At 34.0% G+C, this 6592-nt stretch overlaps 1 long non-coding RNA gene across 1 annotated transcript; it reads right to left on the bottom strand.

Annotated features, from left to right (window-relative positions):
* Positions 1–3810: 3810 nt before the first annotated feature.
* LOC139714549 (uncharacterized) lies at positions 3811–6361 on the bottom strand. Its single transcript, XR_011709717.1, has 4 exons — positions 6281–6361; positions 5571–5677; positions 5005–5153; positions 3811–4056 (listed from the first exon to the last, which is right to left on the bottom strand). It is a non-coding gene; the product is annotated as an uncharacterized lncRNA (long non-coding RNA).
* Between the last annotated feature and the right edge of the window lie 231 nt (positions 6362–6592).

A 6592-nucleotide genomic window follows, 5' to 3' on the forward strand; every position in this document is an offset into this window, starting at 1 on the left:
GCTAACCTGGAAACATTAAACTGCACATTACTTGAATATGAGACCTTTCTGAAGCAAATAATTTTCACACAACAACAGATATATGATGTACTCTTAAATGAATCCCACAAGGATTGGAACAATCATCCTCCAGCATTCCCACTGATTCCCACTGATCAGTTACTAGCCATCCCCTTTAAATCCTTGAGCGAATAAGTTTTCATATGGGAAAAGATCTAACTCAGTAAGTTTGTGTTGTGTTGAAAGGCAAAAATAATGCTATGCATTTCCAGAGATAATGGTTGGATTCATAGGTTCAACAAGTGATGCATAAATGTGTATATTTTATGTTTAAAAAAACATGTTTTTTTCCCCATACCCTTGATATGACTGAATGAATACAGTCACAGTGTAGTTAAATTGGTATACTTGTCATGCATAAACAGCAATATACGCAGATTTGGTATTAAATTGTGCATCACTCAAATGATAAGTGGTTTATATCACACATATAAACACATATTACTTTCATTTTGACAATCCTCGAAAAAATAGTAAGATATCAAATAGTAAGGACCTCCCTCATCGCCTTGCTCAAAAAACCCGGACGAGAAACTACTTTCTTTTTTTACTTGGCCTTATCTTCCATTTCAAGTTTAGAACCTGACTAATATGCATTTGAATGTAGAATTTTTGCACGCACATATATGGCGCAATGAAACATAAAAACTTGATTTACTCAAAATTGTACTTTGTAAAATCTACCAATATTTCAAAGTTTTTTTAAACTACCTAAATCAATCTATTCAAAAGTTTTTATTATTCCGAAATATAATATATATTCTGATATCTTATGCAGCAAAGAAATTACAAGATAAGGCGAAAGATAACTCGTTTTATGTTATCCTAAATGGGACGATGTATTTTTACCGGACGCGCATTTTGAATGAAAAATCGAATGTATAGCGTAAGCCCATATATATTGTACATGGTATAGTGCGTGTAGGTATTTATCTTACATAATTGGCGAAGTCAATGGACAGGTTGGATAGCTGACTGCAAAACCCTTTGTGGCACCTTGATATGATTGAAATGTGCTTCTTCCCCACCCCCCCCCCCCCCCACCCAAAAAAAAAAATAAAAATGAAATCAGTAGTGTTGTTACCATGGCAACTGATCATCATTAGGTCACTCCCTGAAAATTTCAAATATTCATAATTGTAAAACGTACGAAAGTGTTGAAACATTTTGTGTGTGTGTGAAAAATGTGTCAATCTAACTAATCTATGTTTAACAATGAAACCTAAGAGTTATATAAAATTGTTTACTATGTTCGGAAATGGTTGTCATGGAAACCGTGATAACAAATCACATGTTACTGGGAAAAATTACGATACCAAATCTCCCATCCTGCATACTCACCCCTTCCCCCGAGAATGCTTTGGAATTCGTAATGCTATATAGTTTGCATTCTCAGGCCCTGAAACGGAGCCCTGCAAGGGATAGGCACGAAATCACTTTTACTTTTGTAATGTTCTAAGGCGAGGTGTTTGCATTTTATTTTGATTTATTCTCCCGCAGAAGACTTATACTAAATGTTTCTTTTATGATGGTTGATTGTTGACATGAACGTTGTTTGGAACGCACACTTAGTCGGCGACATAAAAATGTTATTATGTATCCCGGATTTGTGTGAAAAAGTAAGGCAAATATCACCCTCAAAAGAGAAAATAAGAAGCGAAAAGGAAGTAGAAGTGAAATGCGTACAATGCAATAACAGCTTTATTTCCCCTTCCCATCATTAAGTCGGTTATATCATCGAGTCTATATTGCAGATTATATTAATCCTTGGCCAAGTTCTATGTCCTTGGAGCAGACATGTAACAACTTGTTTGTTTGCAATTCGATTTTTTTTTCTATATTATAAAAAAATCATTTCAGTTATCACCAACACTCTAAATTCCCAGTCAACCAACAAAACGTACTACACAATGTGCACACGCCCGCAACCACCGTCTCAAACAGCGTTCACGAATGAAATACAGTAAACAGTAAACGAGGCAATTTCTCTTTTTTAAAGCAATGATTTGCCATTAGCGTACATTTACTAGAATAGCAGCACTTGACATCTATGTTGCTGGTTACCAAAATGCTGATTAGAATACCATACACAGTAAGAACATGCTTGAATCCTGCAAAATATATATAATTATTTCTCTTCAACAGTATTTCGTTTTGAAAGGTAAAGAACCTCAGTCTCCATTTGTGGACATCTAAAAACAAACAAAAAATCCATCTGAAAGCAATCTTCTTAAATGATTAAAAGCTTTAGAAAAGAATGAGTCCTCAGTGAAAATGTCTTTCATGAACAAATCTCTGTGATATACATCAAAAGAGTTTGAAAAACAATACAAATTGCGCTGACTACATTAACTGCATTGACAGCCTCAAATTTTTTTTTAATGTGACATATACTATAATGTGTCCAGCATCACAAACGTTACACCAGTTAGAAAAACAAAATGTTCTCTTTAAGCAATATTTCAATATCTCTATCTTTTTAAAAATTTGTGGTTACATATCCTAGCTAATTATGACTGTACGCTGTTGCATTGAACTTTCGTCAATGTACAACTAAATTAGAATGGTGACTGCCAAATTTCTAAAAATCTACTTTTAGTCTGATATTATTTTTGTGTTCTGCAGACCAGTGTGATAAGGTATCTGTACTGAATACTCGTCTCTCAATGAAGAAAAAAAAAATCACCTCTCCAAAATGCATGGTACCGGTATTTCCCTCTAATACTTTCCCTCATTCCAAGTACCAGAATACATTGCTGGGGCCCTGAATAGCTAACATATATTACAGTATTACCAACATCATGACAATTATGGCACATGTGAAAGAAAACCTGGCAAAACATACATCTTGACCAGTACATTTTCTTTTCACTACTTCTTGTACTTGGCGTTTGGATTGAAACATTTTACTTATGTTCGTTCCTTTAAGCTACATACTATTCTTTTATATCTTAAACTAGAAAAGAAAAAACATGCTCTATGCTATTTCCCTTCAGATTCACCAACTGTTACTTTGTGAAATTTTCTCTTTTTAAGCACTTCAACGTGCAGTTTTTTTTTTCTGACTAACATGTCACATATTTTCCTCCATCTGATGAAGAAAGGCAAAGTTCACTTCCCTTTTGTTGCCCCCCCCCCCATAAAAACAAAAACAAAAGACATTCCAATCTGACAGGATTAAAATGTTGGCGTTTGGGCTTCAAAGGAAATAACAGGATCAATTTCCATGAACTACTAGTATGCGGCTTGTAACTGTGAGTCTCAAAGGCATGGTATAGTTTTGGTTGAGATGGAGATTCAGACTTTAACTTTTTGCAAGCAAATAAAAACAACTTATGAAATATGAAAGAGCATCAAATTCTTAGAGTAATTTGAAGTTTGTTTGATTAAAGTTTTTGGTTTTGAAACGGCCGAGAAATTTTTTTAAAAAGTGACACAGAATTATAATAATTAGAAGTGGGTGCCACCTTTATTAGGACCTCTTTGTTTTTGTACATCTCAGCCTTTTCAAAACCAATTTTTAACAAATAAATTTGGAATTCCTCTTGGTGTTGTTTACTCTTTAATATTTCGTAACAGGGTTCTCATTATTTTACAAAATCTCCATATCAGCCCCCATCTCAACCAAAAGTAGGCCATCCCTCATCCCTTTAATGCTGCCATCAAAATTGGAAGTAGATCTACATCAAATCATATTGTAAATGCTCTTTGCCAAGTAGTGTTGTGCACATTTTGTTATCAGGTCTTGTTTTACTTCATCACTAAGGGAAAAAAAAGAAAAAAAAGATTAGAAAAGAAGCATTTAATCTGGATTAGTAGAAATGTCTAATATATACACATGTCTTTTATATATTCAACTTCTATAATAGTTCTGAAAGCACATTGTGATTATATTTGAGAAGTTTAGATGGATGCATTCCACATGTAAGTTCAGGTTCTGATGACATCCTTCATACGGAATCTGGATGCGGACCGGATAGCCTGGCAGGGTTGTTTCTGGAGAGAGACAGAGAGAGAGAGAGAGAGAGAGAAAGAATGGTGTATCTGTCTTTACTTGATGAGGAAAGTGACATGGGCATTTTAATCTTTGGTGAAGACACAGTGACATATAGGCTAATAAAGACATACGGTTACTTGATTTCCTCTATATGTAGTGTTTCCTTGAAACTGTAAAGTATATTATTTTATACAGTAGATCCTAATTGTAGCAATTTAACCGTGAGTACACGATGAAATATAAAATGTAGGAAACTTTCATGATCCAAATATCCAATTCTTTCCATTAAGCTTTTTATTCCATTCAGAAGAATTTCAAGGTAGTGCTTGCCTGATACTGCAACTGGATACATTCAACACTTTCGTGCATATAATGTCCCTGTGACCTTTCACATCAATACCCTCATAACTAATCAAAGTCAAATTGCTTAGAGGTTATGGTAACTTTGCCATCCGAAGGTAAATATAATGTCATGGTAGCAATGCTCTACAGTCAATAAAAATCAGGGTTTCCCTGTAATTTACAATCAGCAGCAAAATCACAACAATAACTAAAATGCTACTTGTACAAGGCTCAGCAGGTAATCATCTCTTCTGTATAAAACCAAAGTTGAAGATGATCTGCTGAGTAAATGTTAAGTTATTGCAAGATGAGAATAGGACAGATGTGCGTGTGAATGATGACTGCAACAACATAAAAACTCCTGCAACCATCTTTGACAGAGGCTAAAAAAAAATAATAATCAGCGTTAATTCATGTAAATCTTCGTTGTTGGAGTGATTGACTACATGCATATGCAGTACTGCATTCATTTAGCAAAACATGCGTTAATTTTCTGCCCAATGAACGATCGACAGTCAAAAATTTGGTCAAGATGTCAAAGGCTTGACAAAATATTCCAACATATTTGGGGTTTACATTTTACATGTACATGTATTATTGCTTACCTCCCACATTTCCTTTCGAAATAGAGTGCAGGATGCACAGATTAGAGGTTGGTAGTCAGGACATCTCTCTCTTTCTTTTTTCTCTCTCTCTCTCTTGTCCGTAGTTGGCTGTGGTTTGCAGGGTCCATTTTGTCCACTTTGTGCTAATTCTGGTCGAAAATACAATTAACAAAAACTTAAATAAGTTATCATTTTTATGAGTGAAACAGGATAATCATACTGCAACATAAACAAACACATTCATCATGAATTAGAATTAATCATCACTATCTCATGAATCCCTTAGTATGAGATTTTGGATCTTCAGGTCACTGTCAACATTAATTTGTCTTACATGTAATACATTAATCATGTCATTGTTATTATCATCTTTGATGCTCTAAAGCCATATCTTACTGAAAATGAATTATGTAGGATGGAAGTCATCTTGACACCTGTAATTCCTGTACACAAATATTTGATTGTATCATGCTCTCATTTGTATGTGGATTAGGATATGATTTCCTTGCATAAATCGATTTGTATTCATGAGATGATATTCCTAATTTCAAATCGATGACACTTACTTCTGAGCTGGAAAGGGCATTCACATCGCAGTCAAGACATCTTTCTATCTCCCCCTCACTCTAGTGGATGTGATCTCAAACTCAGCATGTCCATTTGTTGGTGACACCTTGATAAAAATAAAGAACAATACATCACAGCATATCACCCTTACGTCATACTTAACGCAACATAATAACAATGGAAAGTTAATTGATCTGTGACTACAGACGTATTTTCATTTGTGCACACATTAAACACTTGTGCCAATTGACATGGTTGAGAAATATTTCATTACATATAATATCTTACTTGATTACATTTATGTTTGATTTTTATATGATCTCATCTTCAGTAGATAGAATACCGTTCTTTCATATGATCCTCTACAATAGAACATGCAATGAATTTACAAGAAAACAAGAATACACATCCGATCATAGATTTGCTCCCCTTATTATATAAATGGAGATACACGTGTATAAGATTATTCTCCTCTCTTTGTTTGCAAAGTATTTGTACACTGCATTGTAATGCAACTGTCAAAGCAAAAACATGCTTGTTACAATTTATTCAAATGGAATAGGAATATTTGATACTCAATGTATTTAGATTTGGCATTATTTTCAACTGGGCACTGAAGTGATACATTTGATAATCAAACACTTAGTAAGTTCGTATTTAAAAGATATTTCAAATTAGACCGCTATTTAAGACATTTACTGTTTCTTACCTTCTGGTTGTTCTGCAATTTGTTGCAGGTAGAAAGAGCTCAGTCTTTACAATTAGATTTTGGCAAGTCAGAATAGGCATATGTCTCTCTCTCTGGTGAAGTTTGAAGACAAGACTCAGTCTGTCCACTTGTTGGTACAAACATCTAGCTGAAAACAGAAATCAACATGACTCAAATAATTTTTTTTTTCATCTTTAAAGCAGAGCATTATAAGCTAATAGTGAACAAAAAATAAAATCAATTTGAAATTTAATTGTTTTGAAAAGGCATCTTGACATTGACATAATTTTCTGTTTCCCATGCAAATCAATC

This window comes from Diadema antillarum, unplaced genomic scaffold (assembly GCF_040938485.1).
Source record: "Diadema antillarum isolate AM-2024a unplaced genomic scaffold, OU_Dant_1.0 seq00002312_RagTag, whole genome shotgun sequence".
NCBI classification, from domain to species: Eukaryota; Metazoa; Echinodermata; class Echinoidea; order Diadematoida; family Diadematidae; genus Diadema; species Diadema antillarum.